At 36.7% G+C, this 25048-nt stretch overlaps 1 protein-coding gene across 11 annotated transcripts in view; it reads right to left on the bottom strand.

Moving 5' to 3' along the window:
* LOC141398080 (GTPase-activating Rap/Ran-GAP domain-like protein 3) overlaps positions 1 to 25048 on the bottom strand; it is a 390292-nt gene that overhangs the window by 164301 nt on the left and 200943 nt on the right. The window lies entirely within an intron of this gene.

The raw sequence follows: 25048 nt of genomic DNA, 5'->3' as shown, positions 1-25048 counted from the left end.
CCCTTATGATATTAAAAACAAATGAAAGGTATATGGAAAATTTTACTAATTCTTTCATATTCCATTTGCAAAAAATTAAACTTTTTCTTTTCGCGCTGCATTTACGATTTTGGTACATTCCCCAGTTGTTGCAGACAAAAGTTATCGCGGCTTTACTTCTGTTTTTAAGAACAAATTATTATAACAAATAAACAAGTATCAGTCGGCTTTGCCAATAGAGATATACCCTCAGTCTGCGGACATATCGAATGTATTCAGAGTCTGTTCAGAATTTTAGGCTCTCTTTGGACATTTGAAGTTGCCGACAAATATGTGGATTATAATTAAAGTTTAAAAGTGTTGCGGAGGAGGTACTTAAAGGAATGGGCCGACATAGTTCATTATGGAAGTGGACCTTATTTTGAGAGTCATAACTTTTTAATATATACAGTATATATACAATATGGCTGTAAACAGGACCACAACGAACAGCATCGGTATACACTTCCAAAGATCTTCGAACAGGCCCTAAACTGCACTTGGACACCAATGTTGAACTTTTGTGGGGGAGGTGCCCTAAGGAGAAGATCAAAATCGGCCATTTTAGAAATTAAACTAAATTTGGACAAAATATTTGGAGATTGGGTGCCGCCGTGGTGCAATGGTATGTCACCCGCCTTGCACGCAGAAGGTCGTAGGTTCGATTCCCCGGCCAGGCAACATCAAATTTTCAACGGTGGAAAAATACCCCTCTGTAATGTTGGCGACATTTCCTGAGTATTTCAGCCATGTTAAACTTCTCTACAAGTAATGTCTTAGGGCACGCCGTTCCGACTCGGCGATAAACTGTAGGGTGCACTCATTGACATGAGAGAAGTCTCCCTTGTCCCGCCTCGGATGTTTGTGGAACAATTATTAATATTATTTGGAGATTCGAAGTTTTGTTGTTGCCCATCTTCGAACTGAAACTGAGTTTGGACAAAATATGACGAAGGCTAAATTTTGGACCAAATCGGTTGAACAGTTCGAGAGTTTTCATGCTCTCCAGCCACTACGTATGGTGCCATGGGGGTTTTTACACCTTTCGGGCTGTTTTCTTAAGAAGTAGGGACTTGCCCCTGAAAAAAAAAAAACATTTACCGTCGTAATTGAGGCAGCGAATGCAAGTTGCTTCAACAGAAATCAAAGTTATTCGAGAGCAGGTCTTAAAGTGAACTTATCCGAAAGTGTATGTGGGAGGTACCCGAAGAACTGCACAAATATAGTCCATATTCAAACCTGATCTATATCTAGTAGATATATTAGGATGTGTAAAGTATGGACCATGGGTATGGGTGCCAACGTGGTGCAATGGTATGCACGCCCGCCATGCACGCAGAAGGTCGGGGGTTCGATTCCCCGGCCAAGCAACATCAAACACTTTTCAACCGTGGCAAAATACCCCTCAGTAATGTTGGCGACATTTCCTGAGTATTTCAGCATTGAAAAACTTCTCCACAAGTGGTGTCTTATGACACGCCGTTCGGACTCGGCAATAAACAGTAGGTCCCATATCATTGAGCTAAATATGAATCGGGGTGCACTCATTGATATGAGGGAAGTCTCCCTTGTCCCGTATGGGATGTTGTGGAACAATGTTTTTTTTTTTTAAAGTATGGACCAAATCGGTTTCTGCCTTCAAGACAGTTTTGAACATTTGTGTGGGAGGTACCTGAAGGAGTGGACCGATATAACTTATCATCGAACTTAAATTAAGTTTGGACAAAATATTACGAAGGCCAAATTTTTGACCGAATCGGTAGATCCTTTCGAGAGTTATCTTGCGTTACAACCACTACACACGGTGTCATGGTGGTTTTTTTGCACCTTTCAGGCAATTTTCTCAGGAAGTATGGACTTGCCCCTGGTGAAACTTGTACCGTCGTATGGGTGACAGTGAATATAAGTTGCTACAGCAAAAATCAAAGCCATTCGAGAGCAGGTCCTGAACTGCACTTTTCCGAAATTTTGTGTGGGAGGGGTACCCGAAGAATTCGACCGATTGAGTCCATAATGAAACTTCATCTAAGTCTGGTAGAAATTTTACGATGTACAAAGTATGGACCAAATCGGTTACTCCATTCAAGAGTAATCGTGAGCACAAATTTTCCGAACATGTTCTAACTTTTGTGAGGGAGGTACCGGAAGGAGTGGACCGATATAACCCATCTTCGAAATTAAACTAAGTTTGGACAAAATATTACGACAGCCAAATTTTGAACATAATCGGTTGATCCGTTCGAGAGTTATCGTGCGCTCCAGCCAGACAGACAGACAGAAGGACGGACATTGCTAAATCGACTCCAAATTGTCTGAAACGGATTTCTTCTAAACATACTTTGGGTCTAAAACCATTACTTCGATAAGGAACATTTTGCCCGTATGAAAGTGTATATACCCTCGTTAGCATAATCGCGTATAAAGGATTCCATTTATGTAAAATTTTTCAAAGAAAATCGCGGTTTATGACGCGGATTTTTTTAAAAAAAAATTTTTTTTTCAGTTTTTCCTATTTTCATGGTATCTATATCCAGTGTTTGAATTTGCTACTAGTTTTTCACAGCACAGCACAAGGTCTATGCTGGTGCTGTGAATGTGACGCAGCATAGCACATAGCCACAGCATCAAAAATAAAAACGAGTGCTATTGCTATGCTGTGCTGTTTTCAAAAACAAAATCGAAAACTGTTGCTGTGCTATGCTGCGAACATAAACGTAGCAAAGCACAAGGTCAATGCTGTGCTTCTGAAATCTTCACAGCACATAGCACAGCATAGTCATCAAAATCAAAAGCGAATGCTATTGCTATGCTGTGCTGTTTTCAAAAACAAAAACGAAAACTGTTGCTGTGCTATGCTACGAACATAAAAGTAGCATAGCACATAGCATAGTCATGAAATCGAAAAACGATTGCTGTGCTCTGCTATGCTGTAAACATTTCTACATAGCATAGCATAATTAATGTTAACCCAGCAAACTCCCTAACCCCCATTATTATAAATAAGCCTTCTTTGGTTATGTTTGGATTTTTCGATCAGATTTTTTAGCGTTCCGGTTAAAATAATATTAAAAGGGATCATTCACTTTCAAGGATAACTTTCTTAGCATTAACTTTTAATGTGAAAATTATATTTTTAATGTCTTCAAATTCGTTTATTTTGCGTTTTCAAATACATCCAATAGTAAAAGAAAACTTATAATAATTGCTTACAAGGTTTATTGCTTACAAGGTACATACATGGTACTTTTTTCATCGATTGGATAATGAATGTGGTCTATAGAGTGATTTTGTGAAAATTCGCCTTTGGCCCTATAAAATGGGGACCAATTTTAATTTTAATTTGTATTGGCGAATTTTCACAAAATCACTTAACAGATCACATTTATTGTCCAATCGATGAAAACATTTACAAGTTGCTAAACAAGTAATCCCACAAATATTTTTGAAAATTGTGTCAGATTTTAATTTTGGCTATATAAAGGGTCCCAGTGGCACGTCTTAACATACTCCGATTGAGCTCAAACCATGACAATCTTAATTTTTAACAAAACTAAAAGTTTTAGAAGGGTGCCGCATAAAAAATTCGACATCGATTTTTAAAACCACTCTAGTACATACATAAAAAATGTACATATGGCAATAACATGCATTTAGAAACTCTAAATTCGCTTTCATAAGCCATGGACGCCACTAGCGAGAATTTTATTAAATTTCATGAAATAAGGCGTTCTTAGATCGAATTCTCCACTACAGCAATTTCACGATTTTACTCTACTATAGAACTTGATCTAGAAACACAAAATGTTATTAAGTTGTTTAATGAAATTCATGCTAGTGTGGTTCCCGACTAAATAAATTTGTGTCAAGAAACTATTGTTACTATATTTTTATAATATCTTGTGTCAAATTTGTTATATTTCGGTATTTCGAAATGTTTTTATATTTGTCCTAAAAACATTTTTAGAACGATCAATTATTTAATATTTTCTTTGAAATTTTGTTATATATAACAACAATTACTTAGTTCCAGAACATACAGGAATGTTTGGGCATTTTACAGTCGACCAATAATAATAATCACCAAATAGTAATGGGGTTTCTTTTCTTATTTCTTAAATTTTTCATTCAGGTAAAGAGATTCGTAACAATTTTACATAAGAGATTTTTTGGTACTTTAAAAAATTATATATTACTGTTTTGTCAATTAAAAGACATAGTAGTGTGTTAAAAATATCGAAATGTGCAATTAATCATGGTTTCACAGCTCAATAGCAAATTTTGTTATATTTCAAATACATACTTCTTTGCCATCAAACATTTTTCTGGGTTATGTTTGATGCTATGCTGTTGATTTTGTTCATAGCACAGTGCAGCAATAGTTTTCGTTTTTGTTTTCTTGACTGCGGCTGTTTGCTATGCTGTTAAAATGTCTGCAGCACAGCATAGCAATAGCATTCGTTTTTCATTTTGATGACTATGCTATGCTATGTGCTTCGCAGATTTCAGAAGCACAGCATAGACCATGTGCTGCGCTACTTTTATGTTCGCAGCATAGCACAGCAACAGTTTTCGTTTTTATTTTGGATGACTATGCTATGCTACGTGCTGTGAAGATTTCAGAAGCACAGAATAGACCATGTGCTGTGCTACTTTTATGTTCGCAGCATAGCACAGCAACAGTTTTCGATTTTGTTTTTGAAAACAGCACAGCATAGCAATAGCATATTTTTAGTGATTTCAGTGCTGTGCTGGTAGCAAATTCAAACACTGTCTATATCCACCGTTTTAGTGGATGGATTCGAACGCGGAAGAACTCATTAGATCTACTCATTAGATCTAAACCTAAATTCACGCGGGATTCAAAGGATATAGAATGACACTTGTAAATTTTAGCCCAAAAATATTTTTTTAAGAAAATTCACGCATCAAATTTTGGCCTTTAGACTCCATTACTAGGATGCTGTAGAGAGCACACTCATGAAATATACATTAAACGACGTAAAATCACGAGTTCTATAATCCTATTATGAGTTTAGAATATTATATTGTTGCGCGTCTGGATTATTAAAAAAATTAAAAAAGAACATGAAATTCCGGCTTCAAAATGTCAGCATCAATTTAAGGCAGATGCACTGCATATATCGAAAACTCATACGCTAGTATCATGTTGCCTCTGGAGTATTCTTTGAGTCTTTCTTTGGGCATAGGTTTATAAAATTTAAGATTAAGCCAGAAATCGGCTTCAACCCATTTTTTAGAATTTTATCCATTTTTCTATAATAATGCCAACACAGCTTCCTTTTAAAATTTTAATTTTTATTTTTATTTAATTTAATTTATATGTATAAAAAGTATTCAACTTATATTTAAAGATTGCAATTTAACAATGTACACGGTGCTCTTGAAACAATTTTAAATGGAAGGTGCTTACATCCGGAAGTTTTTGCGGATTCTGAAACTACAATGTTTATAGATGAGAAAAATCGAAAAACAAAAAAAATCGCCGGAGCGCTTTTTAAATAAATCGCGATTTAAGTTGACATTTTTAGGGGTTCTTTAGGTTTTCACGATTTTGCTTAGAAACCGCAAGTCCTATCAAAATGGGACTTAAAAAAATATTGTAGCTATGGAAATTCTCTACAAGATTTACCTGTACGGTATTCTTGCCGGTTTTACCGTTTTTGAGATATAGAAGTTCAAATTGGGACAATTCAAATTCAATTCAATTCTGTATCGCCCCCTTATAAAACAACAAATTCCCAACTTAAACTTATATATCTAAAAAAATGGTACAACTTAGGATAAGTAACTTAAGCCAGTCTTGTAGAGAATTTTCACAGCTTTAAGATTTTCTCAGGTCCCATATCGATAAAACTTACCGTATTCAAGCAAATTCGCGAAACCCTAACGAAAAAACCTAAAAATGTAAACTGAGCTTCATTATCTCAAAAATGGTACAGGCTGGGAACAAATGATAAACGTCAATCCTGTAGAAAATTTCCACATCTACAACATTTTCTTTAGCTCCATTTCGATTGGACTTGCGGTTTCCAAGCAAAATCGTGAAAACCTAAAATACACCTAAAAATGTGAATTTTGACCGCGATTTATTTAAAAATCCCTACAGCGATTTTTTCTTGTTTTTGGATTTTTCTCATCTGTGAACATTGCTGTTTCAGAATTCACAAACACTTCCCCTGTGTAAGCGGTTTTCATCAAAAGTTAGTTAAGGCGCACCCTTCATGACATTGTTTTATAAGGGAGCGATACAGAATTGAATTGAGTTTGAATTGTCCCAATTTGAACTTCTATATCTCAAAAACGGTAAAACCGACGAGAATACCATAGAGGTCAATCTTTTAGAGAATTTTCATAGCTACAATATTTTCTTAAGTCCCATTTTGATAGGACTTGCAGTTCCTAAGCAAAATCGTGAAAACCTAAACTACCCCATAAAAATGTCAACATAAATCGCGATTTATATAAAAAGCGCTCTGGCGATTTTTTTTTTGTTTTTCGATTTTTCTCATCTATAAACATTGTAGTTTCAGAATCCGCAAAAACTTCCAAGGTGTAAGCACCTTTCATTTAAAATTGTCTCAAGAGCACCGTGTGTAAATTTAAACAAAATTATTGAAAATATAATTTGAAATTTGAAATAAAATAAAAAAATTTTGAACAAGAAAAAAACATTATTATAGTTGACTAGCGGACCCGGCGAACTTCGTCTCGCTATTAAGGAATACAATTTCATACAAAAACTCAATTTTCGATATTTCCAATTTTCCGACTTTTCCAGAGAGATATTCCAAAATTTTCTTCCGTAAAGACCTTCTCCTCGAAAATACGAATAACTGACAAAAAATTTTACAGAAATCGGCCTAGCCGTTCCCATTTTATGAATTACTATACATTTTTTACACCATTTTTATATATATAGATAGTAAACAAAGTTCAGATACCAGGGTTCGTCTTCGTATGGGTATAAGTTTAATAATCGACATTATGGGATCCCTCCTAAAACAGTTCATTTTAAAGAATTTCAGTCATACTATATAGAATATGTTAACAGTTTGGGAATTCTGAAAGGTTGAAACTCGGATTCATTGGAACGATCCCCATTTTGCAGTAATTGGTTCAGTAGAACCGGGTATAACTCGGTTTTAATTCTGGCTTTTTGGAAACGCCGACCATGAAAATTATACATTTCCGTAATCAGCGCAACAAACCCTAAATTTTGAGAGAAATTAAAAAAGGAGATTTTTCGTTGGGTCTTTCTCGTTGGGCTCTCGATTATACATGTGGGTTAGTTAAATGGAATATTTTTGCAAATGACTCTAACATGGAATAATTTTACTAAACACGATCCGAGTTTTTGAATTTTTTGAAAATAGTCATAACTTCGCTCTTCAAGGATGTGTTTTTTAGAACCGCCATATGTCAAGAATGGTCCCTTCTAGGAAAAAAGTTATAAAGACTATACTTGTAGAGAATGTTTCTGCCTACCCTAAAAATCCCTAAATTTTTACCTTTGACGCCGAATAACTGTTTTTGCACACACGGGTTTAATGGATTGACTTTTAGGATATTGCCTCTACTGGCAAACCCTAGCTCTCCACCAAAATTCAGTTTTGTGGGATTTTTTTGCTATTTCAATGTCTATTTTGACTGGACTGGACTGGAAAAAGTTTATACAGTATGTTATCGCGTAATTCGCCTTTTTTAAAATTAAATAGTATCACTTAAGTAAAATTTAATCAATATTTCCCCGTTAACTTATTTGCTCCTGAATTTGACATATCTTGTAAGCTTCAAATTCTTCCCTAGGTGATGTTAAAAGAAGTTTTGCTTGAATTCCTTAATATTTTTCAGATTTTTTTTATATGATACGTAACACTTTCAATTTTTCACAAAAAAATATATTTATTTGTATTTTCATCTCTACCACAATTCATAAACACATACATTTCAGTTATTGGTTACAATAATTAATTACACTTTAATGCCATTTGTTACCGCGAAATTTCCCATCTGAACATAATTGGACATTTGCCACAGCACAGTTAAACAATTGCATATAAATTCCGTCAGCTGTTGTTATTGTTGTTGATGTATGTAGGTGATGGTCAATAATATCATTTATTGTCTACCAGTGGTCATAATACAAACATCGATGCCATTAACAACATGGCACATGATATTAAAATTGCATATCAGTGGCAGTGTGAAAGTCGGAGATGTGCATACGTGTGGCTGAGTTTATGTGTATTGACACTTTCATGTCTGGGCAGTGTGTGTGAAATGCTTGCATGAATTCATTCACGAGTATAATTCAAAATGCATGTATTCTACTAAATTCTATGCATACTGATACCGCTGTTATTTCCATTGATATGGACGAACATACATACGAGTATGTATTTATTCATTGTCCTAGTCGTAACGAGTTCTGTTCTCACAGATTCCTGCATGTTATAAATGTATGTACATATGTACGTATGTCTGGCCATTAACAGTTTATTTATGGATATTTTATGATATCCCGTGTAATAAATGATTACACTTTCATTTTCACGATTGGCCTTGTGCAGTGAGTGCTGTGCACATTTTGCTCCCTCATATCGACACCTCCAAACAATAGTATGCTAAGTCGACTTAGCATGTTTTCAAGTTCTTTACATTTTTATATTTAACGTCCTTTCACTTAAATTCTGTCAAATTTTGGTAATGATCGGACAATCCGAACAGAAGTTATAAACAAATATTTACTTAGCATAGTACTGAAGGTCAAAGAAATTTCCAAACTTTTAGAGCTTGTCCTGCAAAACTCGCTTTTCAGAATTAGCAAACTATTATTTGGAGGTGTCGAACGTCCTTTAACTTAAATTCTGTCTAATTTTGGTAATGATCGGTCAATCCGTACAGAAGTTATAAACAAATATTGACTTAGCATAGTACTGAAGTTCAAAAAAATTTCCAAACTTTGAGAGCTTCTCCTGCAAAACTCACTTTTTAGACTTAGCATACTATTATTTGGAGGTGTCGATATAAAACTTTTCCTCTTGACTTGCATTGTGTAGTTTGTGGGAATTTGTAATTTGTACAACAGAGAAAGGTTCTATTTGAATGGATTTTTGACATTTGGGTCATTGAGTACAGAACTTATAAAAAACAATGGTTTTTATAAAAAAACAATTTTTATGTTTTACTTATTTCGGATACCGCCAAAAAGATTGAACTTCGCATTCCTCGTCGGATTAACCATTGTAACTCTAGTTTTCCTTCCTTTGTAGTGCTTAGCAAATTATGACCGGTTGTTGTTCGTTTTTTATTAGTTTGGAACTGACGATTCGGTGATGATATAATGTCGATCTGGAACTATGGTGTCGATAGTGTGGTTGGGTTCCAATGGTTAGCATTTCCGGCTTACCCGCTTAATGTGCTAGTTCGAGTCCCATGCAAGGCAACACCACATCTCAGCATAAAGTTTGCTTACATTTTCTGAGTATTTTTTATGTAAAAGGACACACATTAAAATAAGAGAAGACACCATCTCTTCCATCGAGCGTGTTCGTTTGATGGGCGTGATTACATGTTCGATGATATATTGGTCAAAAAGGGCGACTTGACAATGATTGATCAGGAATTTGAAACAATGACTTTTAACAAGTCATTATTCCGAAGAAAGCGTATTAATGATAAATCCATGAAAAACACTCTGTTGCAGTACTCAGGGCAGCATCTTGACAGATGTGAATACCCTTCCAATGCGTTGTACTCACCACAATGCAACTTATCACGCTATATGGTCAATAAGGTTTTTTTATCTACTCCCCTAGTGCTGCCAAATGGGGAATTGAGGACCTACTCAGCTTGTCGCAGAGTGTTGTGAAAATGACTCAAGGATTTTTTGATAATTGGTGGAATTGTTCTACCGTGGCCCTGGAATTTCAGTGACATTCTTTTTTCAGCAATTCATGAGGTAAACAGTGTAGTAGATAATTTTATGCTTGATATTTTCCCCCATGCGAAAGAAAACAGTAAGATTCATAAAATATGAATTTTAATTGTTATTTATAATTTACCTCTGCTAGTATCCTCGACTGTCTTATGTAGCGCTTCCACCCTGCACTTTTTCCAGACTTCGGCAACAATGAATGTGAATATCGAAAATTTGAGGAATATCGTTAAATACTCGACTTCTTGATTATACACAGGAGGTAGTCACCTGTCGAAAAAATGCATTGACTACACCGGATACAGCTAAGTTCGGATAACCGGTGCGGTCCCTCGCGGACACCAACGGCGCCAGCCATCTTAATTCCATCGGTCCAACGATATGATCGGACTTCACCAAGGTGGCTCCCGCTCCGAAGTCGGTGAAATGGAAGAGCTAGTGTGACAGTTCCGCCAGTGATTCCCGCTATAGGTGCTGGGGAAAACGGGATTTGCAAGGGTTAACACATCACTATAAACTCGGTGGCAACGATGGCGGAAAGTGCAATGGCTGATACAACGGTCCATTAACCTTAAAGCAGGCTAGTGGCCCAAAGAGAACCACTTCACAATAGCTGTGTGTAAAGAGGTTAAGAGGATATCGAGCAGTCACCCGGCTTCGTAAGCCAAATTGTTCGTTCACCAGATAGTTAAGGGAGTTCAACCTGGCAAAGCCTGCAAAGGTAGCTCGGGGCGAAAACCATAAAAGCTACTGGTGACAAGCTACATTTTCCCCCCTGATATGTGGGGAATGATCGCCTTAGATGACGTTCGTAACTTCTGACGACGTCATAACTTCTGACGAGATGGACTGTAAGATGACCGGTTTTGGCAGGGCAGCAGTTTACAAGAGTGTCAAGGTCATTAATTGCAAGGATAAGGAATCAAGAATGTCCATATCCAGACAATAAATGCCTCTTACTAACCTTGGGGGCTGCAAGCTGGCCGTGATCCCTACTGTTTCCAACGAGTGTGTGTTTCGAAGTCCTTACTTACTTGGCCCATTACAGAACATTTGTTCCATAGACCGAACTAAGAAAAGATCTCCATTCCTCTCTGTTTTTCGCTTGACTTTTTGGAATACCGCGCCTTTCCATTTCTTCATCCACTTGTTTGCTCCATCGAAGCTTAGGCCTGCCGATTCTGCGTGCACCGCCATGTGGCATGTATTCATACGCCTTTTTAGCGGGTTCATCATCGCTCATTCTCATGATATGACCTAGCCAACGCAATCGTTGCATCTCGATACGTTTAACTATATCCATGTCTTTGTATAGCATATATAGCTCGTGGTTCATACGACGTCGATATTCACCGTCAACGCAAATCGGCCCGTAGATCTTTCGAAGAATTTTCCACTCAAACACACCAAGCACTGCCTTATCTGCTTGCGCAAGTACCCATGCTTCGGAGCCATACATTAGCACTGGTAGTATCAGCGTTTTGTATAGTGTTATTTTTGTTTGACGAGATGTGGTTTTGTTTTTAAATTGCTTACTTAGACAATAGTAGCATCTGTTGGCCAATACAATTCTTCTTCTTATTTCACAACTGATGTTGTTTGTTGTGTTTATTGCAGTGCCGAGGTAGACGAAGTCTTTAACTACCTCAAAATTGTAGGTACCAACTTCCACAGTTGGTCCGAGCTCCGCTTTGCGCGTCGACACCATCAATTTGGTCTTTTCGCCGTTTACCGCCAGACCCACTTTCGCAGATTCTGCTTCGACCTTCCTAAAGGTATCAGTTACTTCCTTTACTGATCGTCCCATGATGTCTATGTCATCAGCATAGGCAAGTAACATGTGGCTATTGGTGTAAATTGTGCCTTTTCTTTTAACATTTGCCTCTCGTATTACCTTTGAATGTTGAATAGGTCACACGAAAGGCTGTCTCCTTGTCTGAAACCTCTTTTGGTACAAAATTCTTCGGAGAGGTTCTTTCCAATTTTAACTGAGGACCTAGTATCAGTTAAAGTCATCTTACAAAGCCGGATGAGCTTTGCGGGGATACCAAATTCAGACATTGCGTGGAATACCTTTGATCGGAGGGGACTGTCGAATGCTGCTTTATAATCGACAAAAAGGTGAAATATGTCGATCTGCATCTCTTGGGTCTTCTCTAGGATTTGCCGCAGGGTAAATATCTGGTCAATGGTGGACTTGCCAGGTCTAAAGCCACATTGGTATGGTCCAACTATTTCGTTGACCATTGGCTTAAGTCGTTCGCCCAATATCCCTGACACTATCTTATAGGCAATAGGGAGAAGACTTATGCCCCTATAGTTTGAGCATACAGTCTTATCTCCTTTCTTGTGGACGGGACATAGGATGCTCAGGTTCCAATCGTCGGGTACGCGTTCTTCCTGCCAGATGGTGCTAACTAGCTGATGCATACACCTTATCAGCGCGTCGCCTCGGTTTTAAACAGCTCGGCTGGTAAGCCATCGGCTCCTGCTGATTTATTATTCTTCAGCCGGTTGATTGCTGTTTTTACCTCATCTTGGTCGGGCGGTATACATTCTATACCATCTACTGGGATTGGATCTGTGGTATCATCGTCTTCGCTACTATTGGATACCAGCAGATTGGAGAAATGTTCCTTCCATATCCTGAGCACGCTATCTGTATCTGTTACCAGATTACCTTGCAGGTCTCTACAGGAGGATGTGCCTGTACCAAAGCCATCTGTTTGATGTTTCACTCTTTGGTAGAATTTTCGGACTTCATTCTGTCTCCTGTACATCTCGATTTTTTCACACTCCCGCCTTTCCATTTCTCTCTTTTTCTTGCGGTAAAGCCGTTTCTCTTCTCTCCTTTTCTCCCGATATCTCTCACGCGCGCTACGCGTTGCTACTGATTTCAAAGTAACTCTATATGCTGCATTTTTCTCTTCGGTAGCAGCACGACACTCCTGGTCATACCATGGATTCCTTTGTGGAGGTCTCTGGAATCCAAGTATGGATTTTGCGGCTGTTTGCATGGAGTGGGCAATATGTTGCCATTGTGTTGTTATGTTATCGGGACAAGGAGTGCTCGCATTAAGCAATTGGGCTAGTTGAGTGGAATATGCTGTGGCTATCTGTTGTGTTTGCAGCCTATCGATGTCCAACTTCCGCGTTGAGTCTGTTCGTGCTTTATTTGCAACGTTTAGACGGGTACGTACCTTTGCTGCAACAAGGTAGTGGTCCGAATCAATGTTTGCGCCTCGGAACGATCGTACATCCAACACGCTGGATGAATGTCTTCCATCTATTACAACATGATCAATTTGATTACTTGTTCTTTGATCTGGAAACAGCCAGGTGCCCTTATGAATATCGAGATGATTAAATCTGGTTCTGCTAACTACCATGTTTTTTGCAGCTGCAAAGTCTATCAGCCTCATACCATTGTCAGGTGTTTCACTGTGGAGACTGAATTTCCCGACTGTTGGGCCAAAGATATTCTCCTTTCCAATTTTGGCATTAAAATCGCCTAGAATGATTTTAATGTCATGGGCAGGGCAACGGTAATATGTTTCTTCTAAGCGCTCGTAAAATATATCTTTAGTCTGTTCGTCCTTTTCTTCAGTGGGAGCATGAGCACAAATAAAGCTGATGTTGAAGAATTTAGCTTTTATTCGAATTGCAGCAAGTCTTTCATTCACTGGGGTGAAGCTGGATACCAGATGTTTTAGTCTCCGACTAACTACGAATCCGCAATCAAACTCATGCTTTACGTCATGGCAGCTATAATACAGTGCGTCACCTTTAGGTGTTGTTGTGACGCCTTTCCCAATCCATCGTATTTCCTGTATGGCAGTAATATCGGCCTTGTACTTTTCAAGTACGTCTGCCAATGCGAAGACTGCACCTTCTGTATAAAGAGTGCGAACATTCCAGGTGCAGATTCGCAGATCATGGTCCTTAAAACGTTTGCGGGGTTCGTTAACTTTAGATGGGTTTGTTTTTCTTTTCTTTCGTTTTTTCATAGTAGGATGTTTTTTCTAGGGGAGGGTTACTAACCCGACGCCCAAACCCAAGTTTCTAACGTTCTTATGGGTGAACGCGCGGCACATGTTAGCTCACTACCTTTAACGGGTGTTAAAGGCAGTTCCCCAGGTGACACCACGGGGAGGTCAGTGTCCACTTGAGATGAAAGAGGGACCAAGATAAATCCTGGGCTTTGCCATGTTAAAGCCGGTCAAGACCGTTGCTTGGTAGCATTCATCCCCTACGTCACCCGTGTTTCGAAATCCACTCGTATAAATACGAGCGTAGCTTGTATAACTCCAAGCATAGTTTTTCCCCTGAGCATGTGTTCGTATGCCACTCGTAGCAACCCGTTGTATAGGTTTCCCGAGTGTTTGTTTTCGAAGTCCACTCATATAAATCTAAGCTTCGTATGTTTTTGCATGCCACTCGTACCAACTCGTTATACAAGGTTCTGGGGAGTTCGTTTAACCTATGTAGACTGAGCTGAGTACGCCTGTCAGTAGGCAAAATTATGCCCACTGTTTATGATAGTTACGAGACAGACGCCTAAAAATGTACACTGAAAACTTTCGAAACTTATTTCACTTTCACCTACTAAAATGTACACATTTAGGCCCACAGTATCTATTATTGTTTTTTTGTGCAGCCACAGACTGAGGGTATATCTCTATCGGCAAAGCTGTCTGGTAAATTGTTTACATCTTTTATATAGACATCTTCTGAGAAGGTACATTCATCAGTTATTCACCATTATTTTGACCATGTAATCACAACTTTCGTATGAGGCAGACCTATTACGATGTGCAAACTTCGCACCAATTAAGGTAATCTATTCTATAATAATCTTGGGCTCTAGCTATTTTAGTTGACGGCACTAGGTTTTTATAGCTTCAAAGGTAATTGTCTCAGGAAGTAAGGACTTGAAATATGCGGACGTTATCCGTACAAATTTTAAAACGATCCGTGAGTTGTTTTAATATCCTCCGCATTTATGCTACCGAGGGTATATACACTTTCATATGGGCAAAATGTGCATCATCGAAATCATCGAAATAATGGTTTTAGACCCCAAGTAAATTTGAACGAAATGTATTTTAGACAATTTGGAGTCGATTGAGCAATGTCCGTCCGTCTGTCTGACTGTCTGGCTGGCTGGAGCGCACGATAACTCTCGAACGGATCAATCGATTCGATTCAAAATTTGGCTTTCGTAATATTTTGTCCTAACTTAGTTTAAGTTCGAAGATGATTTATATCGGTCCACTCCTTCCGGTACCTCCCCCACAAAAGTTCGAAAATGTTCGGAAAATTTGTACGTACGATAATTCTTGATGGGAGTAACCGATTTGGTCCATACCTTGCAAATCGTGAAATGTCTACCAGACTTAGATGAGTTTCCAATATGGACTCAATCGGTCCACTCCTTCGGGTACCTCCCACACAAAATTTGGGATAAGTTCACTTTGGGACCTGCTCTCGAATCGCTTTGATTTTTGTTTTAGCAACATGTATTTACTGCCCCCCATACGACGGTACAAGTTTCTCAGGGGCAAGTCCATACTTCCTGAGAAAATAGCCCCAAATTGCAAAAAAACCCTATGACACCGTGGGAGGTGGTTGGAGCGCAAGATAACTCTCGAACGGATCTGCCGATTCGGTCCAAAATTTGGTCTTAGTAATATTTGTCCAAACATAGATTAAGTTTGAAGATAAGCCATATCGGTCCACTCCTTCGGGTACCTCCCCCACAAAAGTTCAAAATGTTTGGAAAAATTGTTCGTACGGTAACTCTTGAAGGGAGTGGCCGAATTGGTCCATACTTTACACATCCTAGATCAGGTTCAAATATGGACTATATTTGTCCACTCCATCCGGTACCTCCCACACAAAATTTGGGATAAGTTCACTTTAAGACCTGCTATCGAATCACTTTGATGTTTGTTGAGGCAACTTGCATTCGCTGCCTCAATTACGATGGTAACAATTTTTTCAGGGCAAGTCCATACTTTTTGGGCAGACAGCCCGAAGGGTGTAAAAACCCCCTATGGCACCATATGTAGTGGCTGGTGATCCACTTCCATAATCTTTAATCCTAATCAACATTTTTGTATGTTCATACATCCAACATTTTTAAAACCACCTAAACACATGCGTTTTTTTGAAAAAAATAAAATTTGTTTCAATATACACAGGCTGAGGGTATATCTCTATCAGCAAAGCTGACTGATAATTTTTTACTTGTTTTTTTTATTAATTTTTCCGTTTAGAGTTAAGCTTGATGATCGAAATTTTTTGCAGGTTAAACAGGATAATATAAACCATATAAACCAATCAAAAAATTTCGATTTTCTGAAAATTACAAGTGGGGGCCACCCCTTAACTCCCACGAAAACAAATATTTATTTTTAAGCCAATGAATGGTCAGAAAATAATATTCCTGATTACAATCCTTTATTTTACTTTCCACTGAAATTGTATTATTTAAAATTAAATTTCCTTAAACTTTTCCAAAGTCACAATCAACATCATTATCCATTTATGTACTGCTTGATATACCAAAAAAAAACGGATGTTTCATTTACATACTCTATATACATATGTATGTACACACAAGCAACATATTGACTTTTCATGCTAACATATTATGAATCCGCTCCGCTGGTGGATGTTCACAAAAATGAAAACTTTACAAAAAAACTTTTTTCTAACTTCAATGTCTGTTATATAATTTGTGGTGATGTGAGATTTGGGGGAGAACGTCTGTTGTTTAAGTATGGGAAACTAAACAGCAATCATGTTCTCTAGTTGTTTACATAAATTACAGAGTTTAATATTAAAATATGTGGTTTGAAGGTAACGCGATATAGTACACGATTTACCGAGACTATAAAATTGTACATGGTCTTTTGGAAGTATACAAATTAAATGTGGAATAAACTGCGAAATACAAAATTAATATGTTATTTGTTACTTTTGCATATTCTAAACTTGGAATTCATGACCTACGATTTTTAACTATAGATGGACACTTTGGGCCACTGTTTGCAATGAATATGTAGGCGGCAACTAACTAATTGTTCGTCCTATAACAATAGATGAACTTAGAATAAATTTCGAAAACGTTAAACTTGTGCTCTCCTACAAAAAATATCTGCGCCACTATATTTTATATTAAAAGGTGTTCGTTCCTACGTGCTGCAAATCCAGCCTTCACAATCTCTATTTAGATTTTTTACTTTCCAGAATTCAATTTATTCACAACGAATAACAACATATTTTCATATTTTCTTTTCATTATCAAGTTCATTTTCAAGTTGATAGTGAAAATATTTTCTATATTCATATTTCGATACTCCTCCATTTTTTTTTCGAAAAAGTTCATAAATACAAATTTGTTGCTCATGACAAATTCATTGAGAACAAAGCCATCTGATTGCCAAGTTTAGTGAAGTGTAAAGCAACAGCATCAACATCACAACAATCCCAATCATCTTTCGAATCATACTGAAAAGAATATTCAATCACATCTAGGCTTTGTGGGGGTTGGTGGGGTGGAGTATAGCACTGGCATTTTGAAAAGGCCTTTAGGATTTTTGCAAATGGCCAAAGGTCAAATGGAAAAACTCTCAAATCCGTTGTATCCGCTGCTGCCTTAAAGGAAATATGAAAATTGACGTTTTATGTCGTTGATATTTTACAGTGTTTGTTTTTATGGGGAAGAACGAACAGATGTTTTGTGTTTTCTTTAAATTTGATTTGAGTCTTTTATTTGTTTATTCTGGCAAATGAACATCTTCTGGAGTTCTTACAGTAATTTCAGTCATAGAGGCACAAAATTAAACACAAGCCTTCAAATGGCCATAAGACTTGAAGAAAGAGTATTAAAACAACTGCTACTTTGTTTGTTGACGAAAGTTATTGCCTTAGCCTTCCATATTTAATATCCTTCTAAATCTTTGCACAATCTGTTGCTTTGATAATTCTCGTTATCATCCTTGTGAAGTGCTTTCTTAAATCCAATATGCAATATGAATTTAACTCAATCGACTGTGTGAAACTTTTAACAAAGTCTAGACATAATTAAACCATTAATAAATGTATATAATAATGACTTTGATTTTTGTCCTCTGCATGACATTGCATTAAAACATTACTTTGTATGTACAAAATAGATAAATAAAAAGTTTTAAAAAGTTCACTGAAAACATTATGTTTGCTTCAGTTGTAAAGATACAACTTTATTTCAAGTTATACTAATTTTATAAAGAAGGATTTAAAGTACGAATTTTGGTCTAGAAATTAATACGATATGAGTTCATAGCTGTTACAAGAAGCGGAAGCAGTCCTGATTGGCTTTAAAATTTCAAATTTCAAAGTCTTGAACAACCTTTAACGACTGAACTACATTTAACTTAAAAGAAGTAAAACTTTCCCCAAAGGTTGACGATCCCCGAAAATAATTGTGAGTAACCCTCCGAATGTGCCAATCTAAAATTCGAAATCTTTAAACAGCTGGTTCAGTAAAAGCTTTGGCAGATGTATTTGGATGTAACACAATTAACATGTCAAATAAAATATAGCCGAAAATTTGTGGGTGTAGGTGGCGTGTTCCTTACGTCAAACTTTTTTTTTAATTATATTGCTTGAAAAGTATAACCGGGTTCACTATTATTTTGTTGGGTAGGTAGGGTAGTTATGTGAACCATAGGGGTGGAAGATAGCAAGTAACGGTCTTAATGTAGTAAAGTCCAGGACTTATTTTGTTACCTCTTCCATCTTAAGTGGAATGTCTTTAGATGTTATGACTTCTTATATTTCTCTGCAAAAATACTCCATAAATTGCCTATAGGATTCAAATCCGGGGATCTGGGAGGTGTTTGAATCGCTTTTGGACAGTTATATAGCATCCATTCTCGAAAAAAATGTGATTTTTGCTTGGGGTCATAACTTGATAAAATTGGAATCTTGTCCCAAATCCCATTTTTCAGTGCTACATTTCAAATTATCCTTCAGAATGTTTAAGTAACACATCTTATCCCTAATTCCTTCGATATAGACAAGATTTCATACACCGGAAGCACCCATACAACCCCATACCATAATAGAGTCTCATCTGTGCTTTACTGTTGAAATTGTGTGTTTAGGGTCCAAGGCCGTATTTTCGTTAGCGTTGTCCTGTTGAGTATCCTGGGCCCATAACCTGTTGAAACTAATTCTTGTTTGTTGATGTCTGCAGTGTGCGAAATGAAACGACGACGTGTTGCTTGGCTGAGTGCTTTATTACGAGTGATCATGAATGACAATATTTACAGCTTACTTGCTAAGGTTGAGAACTTATTCTAGGGCTATTTACATTGTGTGTGCACATTCCGTGTGTGCAATCGTATTGTTGTTGCATATCTTGTGTTGTGTGTTGCGAAGGGGGACATACAAATTCAATAACTCCAATAATTTTGCAGCGGCACCAGGAGTACCAAGTTCAAACACCTCGATATACAAAAGATCACGTGAATGTTCCCAGATGAAAAAATGGAAAGCAGATAGATCATGTTGTGATAGAAGGAAATCATTCATTGAGTGTGTTAGATGTATGATCGTTTCGAGAAGCGAACATATCGTTCATTTACTCAAATAATGGCATAACTCAAAAAAATCGTTTTCTGAGTTAGCAGTTTCTGTTTTTTCTACGACTTCTTCTTTATCTTGTGTAAAATTTTCATGTCAATATTTTTAAAACAAAAAGCTACAGCTCATTTACTACAAGTTTGACATAATTCAACAAAAAAGTTTTTCGAGTTTATGAAGCACTAATACACTTCAAATCAAGCTTGATCTTGCACAGAAATTTAGCACTGTTGTCTGGCTAGCTGTTTGAAAATATGGTCCAAGTAGTTATTTTATTTTTGTTTAATAATATTTTTTGAGAAGTCATATTTCAATCGCCAATCTAAAAATCGTTTTTCTCGAAACTTGATTTTTTTAGATGTGTCACTCTTTGAGTAAATTAGCGATATGTATATTTAAAACATTTCTTTGCCACCAAGGTACGTACGCATTTTAATACGATCGAAAGATGAAGGACGATGGATCTCGATAAGATACAAGCACAAGAAATAACAAATACTCCGCCCAACTTGCCCACATGCTGGAACTCGATACTCCTAGTCTCGATAATCTGGAAGCGCTATGGCAAAGAATCTTCAAACTGCGGCAAATGTTATACTTTCGTACCAAAAACCACTACCTAAATATCGATGATATGACCAGGAGTGTCGTAAGTTACTCAAGAGAAGAACTCGGCATAGATTGCAATCATGCATTCACGGAACACGAAGAGGATTTTCAATATAAAACATTTTAAAGCTAGAAAGACGTGAGCGTGAGAAACAGGAGCCAGAATCAAATCCGATTTATATCGGTCCACTCCTTCCGGTACCTCCCCCACAAAAGTTCGAAAATGTTCGGAAAATTTGTACGTACGATAATTCTTGATGGGAGTAACCGATTTGGTCCATACCTTGCAAATCGTGAAATGTCTACCAGACTTAGATGAGTTTCCAATATGGACTCAATCGGTCCACTCCTTCGGGTACCTCCCACACAAAATTTGGGATAAGTTCACTTTGGGACCTGCTCTCGAATCGCTTTGATTTTTGTTTTAGCAACATGTATTTACTGCCCCCCATACGACGGTACAAGTTTCTCAGGGGCAAGTCCATACTTCCTGAGAAAATAGCCCCAAATTGCAAAAAAACCCTATGACACCGTGGGAGGTGGTTGGAGCGCAAGATAACTCTCGAACGGATCTGCCGATTCGGTCCAAAATTTGGTCTTAGTAATATTTGTCCAAACATAGATTAAGTTTGAAGATAAGCCATATCGGTCCACTCCTTCGGGTACCTCCCCCACAAAAGTTCAAAATGTTTGGAAAAATTGTTCGTACGGTAACTCTTGAAGGGAGTGGCCGAATTGGTCCATACTTTACACATCCTAGATCAGGTTCAAATATGGACTATATTTGTCCACTCCATCCGGTACCTCCCACACAAAATTTGGGATAAGTTCACTTTAAGACCTGCTATCGAATCACTTTGATGTTTGTTGAGGCAACTTGCATTCGCTGCCTCAATTACGATGGTAACAATTTTTTCAGGGCAAGTCCATACTTTTTGGGCAGACAGCCCGAAGGGTGTAAAAACCCCCTATGGCACCATATGTAGTGGCTGGTGATCCACTTCCATAATCTTTAATCCTAATCAACATTTTTGTATGTTCATACATCCAACATTTTTAAAACCACCTAAACACATGCGTTTTTTTGAAAAAAATAAAATTTGTTTCAATATACACAGGCTGAGGGTATATCTCTATCAGCAAAGCTGACTGATAATTTTTTACTTGTTTTTTTTATTAATTTTTCCGTTTAGAGTTAAGCTTGATGATCGAAATTTTTTGCAGGTTAAACAGGATAATATAAACCATATAAACCAATCAAAAAATTTCGATTTTCTGAAAATTACAAGTGGGGGCCACCCCTTAACTCCCACGAAAACAAATATTTATTTTTAAGCCAATGAATGGTCAGAAAATAATATTCCTGATTACAATCCTTTATTTTACTTTCCACTGAAATTGTATTATTTAAAATTAAATTTCCTTAAACTTTTCCAAAGTCACAATCAACATCATTATCCATTTATGTACTGCTTGATATACCAAAAAAAAACGGATGTTTCATTTACATACTCTATATACATATGTATGTACACACAAGCAACATATTGACTTTTCATGCTAACATATTATGAATCCGCTCCGCTGGTGGATGTTCACAAAAATGAAAACTTTACAAAAAAACTTTTTTCTAACTTCAATGTCTGTTATATAATTTGTGGTGATGTGAGATTTGGGGGAGAACGTCTGTTGTTTAAGTATGGGAAACTAAACAGCAATCATGTTCTCTAGTTGTTTACATAAATTACAGAGTTTAATATTAAAATATGTGGTTTGAAGGTAACGCGATATAGTACACGATTTACCGAGACTATAAAATTGTACATGGTCTTTTGGAAGTATACAAATTAAATGTGGAATAAACTGCGAAATACAAAATTAATATGTTATTTGTTACTTTTGCATATTCTAAACTTGGAATTCATGACCTACGATTTTTAACTATAGATGGACACTTTGGGCCACTGTTTGCAATGAATATGTAGGCGGCAACTAACTAATTGTTCGTCCTATAACAATAGATGAACTTAGAATAAATTTCGAAAACGTTAAACTTGTGCTCTCCTACAAAAAATATCTGCGCCACTATATTTTATATTAAAAGGTGTTCGTTCCTACGTGCTGCAAATCCAGCCTTCACAATCTCTATTTAGATTTTTTACTTTCCAGAATTCAATTTATTCACAACGAATAACAACATATTTTCATATTTTCTTTTCATTATCAAGTTCATTTTCAAGTTGATAGTGAAAATATTTTCTATATTCATATTTCGATACTCCTCCATTTTTTTTTCGAAAAAGTTCATAAATACAAATTTGTTGCTCATGACAAATTCATTGAGAACAAAGCCATCTGATTGCCAAGTTTAGTGAAGTGTAAAGCAACAGCATCAACATCACAACAATCCCAATCATCTTTCGAATCATACTGAAAAGAATATTCAATCACATCTAGGCTTTGTGGGGGTTGGTGGGGTGGAGTATAGCACTGGCATTTTGAAAAGGCCTTTAGGATTTTTGCAAATGGCCAAAGGTCAAATGGAAAAACTCTCAAATCCGTTGTATCCGCTGCTGCCTTAAAGGAAATATGAAAATTGACGTTTTATGTCGTTGATATTTTACAGTGTTTGTTTTTATGGGGAAGAACGAACAGATGTTTTGTGTTTTCTTTAAATTTGATTTGAGTCTTTTATTTGTTTATTCTGGCAAATGAACATCTTCTGGAGTTCTTACAGTAATTTCAGTCATAGAGGCACAAAATTAAACACAAGCCTTCAAATGGCCATAAGACTTGAAGAAAGAGTATTAAAACAACTGCTACTTTGTTTGTTGACGAAAGTTATTGCCTTAGCCTTCCATATTTAATATCCTTCTAAATCTTTGCACAATCTGTTGCTTTGATAATTCTCGTTATCATCCTTGTGAAGTGCTTTCTTAAATCCAATATGCAATATGAATTTAACTCAATCGACTGTGTGAAACTTTTAACAAAGTCTAGACATAATTAAACCATTAATAAATGTATATAATAATGACTTTGATTTTTGTCCTCTGCATGACATTGCATTAAAACATTACTTTGTATGTACAAAATAGATAAATAAAAAGTTTTAAAAAGTTCACTGAAAACATTATGTTTGCTTCAGTTGTAAAGATACAACTTTATTTCAAGTTATACTAATTTTATAAAGAAGGATTTAAAGTACGAATTTTGGTCTAGAAATTAATACGATATGAGTTCATAGCTGTTACAAGAAGCGGAAGCAGTCCTGATTGGCTTTAAAATTTCAAATTTCAAAGTCTTGAACAACCTTTAACGACTGAACTACATTTAACTTAAAAGAAGTAAAACTTTCCCCAAAGGTTGACGATCCCCGAAAATAATTGTGAGTAACCCTCCGAATGTGCCAATCTAAAATTCGAAATCTTTAAACAGCTGGTTCAGTAAAAGCTTTGGCAGATGTATTTGGATGTAACACAATTAACATGTCAAATAAAATATAGCCGAAAATTTGTGGGTGTAGGTGGCGTGTTCCTTACGTCAAACTTTTTTTTTAATTATATTGCTTGAAAAGTATAACCGGGTTCACTATTATTTTGTTGGGTAGGTAGGGTAGTTATGTGAACCATAGGGGTGGAAGATAGCAAGTAACGGTCTTAATGTAGTAAAGTCCAGGACTTATTTTGTTACCTCTTCCATCTTAAGTGGAATGTCTTTAGATGTTATGACTTCTTATATTTCTCTGCAAAAATACTCCATAAATTGCCTATAGGATTCAAATCCGGGGATCTGGGAGGTGTTTGAATCGCTTTTGGACAGTTATATAGCATCCATTCTCGAAAAAAATGTGATTTTTGCTTGGGGTCATAACTTGATAAAATTGGAATCTTGTCCCAAATCCCATTTTTCAGTGCTACATTTCAAATTATCCTTCAGAATGTTTAAGTAACACATCTTATCCCTAATTCCTTCGATATAGACAAGATTTCATACACCGGAAGCACCCATACAACCCCATACCATAATAGAGTCTCATCTGTGCTTTACTGTTGAAATTGTGTGTTTAGGGTCCAAGGCCGTATTTTCGTTAGCGTTGTCCTGTTGAGTATCCTGGGCCCATAACCTGTTGAAACTAATTCTTGTTTGTTGATGTCTGCAGTGTGCGAAATGAAACGACGACGTGTTGCTTGGCTGAGTGCTTTATTACGAGTGATCATGAATGACAATATTTACAGCTTACTTGCTAAGGTTGAGAACTTATTCTAGGGCTATTTACATTGTGTGTGCACATTCCGTGTGTGCAATCGTATTGTTGTTGCATATCTTGTGTTGTGTGTTGCGAAGGGGGACATACAAATTCAATAACTCCAATAATTTTGCAGCGGCACCAGGAGTACCAAGTTCAAACACCTCGATATACAAAAGATCACGTGAATGTTCCCAGATGAAAAAATGGAAAGCAGATAGATCATGTTGTGATAGAAGGAAATCATTCATTGAGTGTGTTAGATGTATGATCGTTTCGAGAAGCGAACATATCGTTCATTTACTCAAATAATGGCATAACTCAAAAAAATCGTTTTCTGAGTTAGCAGTTTCTGTTTTTTCTACGACTTCTTCTTTATCTTGTGTAAAATTTTCATGTCAATATTTTTAAAACAAAAAGCTACAGCTCATTTACTACAAGTTTGACATAATTCAACAAAAAAGTTTTTCGAGTTTATGAAGCACTAATACACTTCAAATCAAGCTTGATCTTGCACAGAAATTTAGCACTGTTGTCTGGCTAGCTGTTTGAAAATATGGTCCAAGTAGTTATTTTAT

Source organism: Musca autumnalis, unplaced genomic scaffold (genome assembly GCF_047663935.1).
Source record: "Musca autumnalis isolate F117 unplaced genomic scaffold, ASM4766393v1 scaffold_3, whole genome shotgun sequence".
Taxonomy (NCBI): Eukaryota; Metazoa; Arthropoda; class Insecta; order Diptera; family Muscidae; genus Musca; species Musca autumnalis.
The sequence above is the reverse complement of the archived record's forward strand: the minus strand, read 5'-3'. Positions and strand labels throughout refer to the sequence as shown.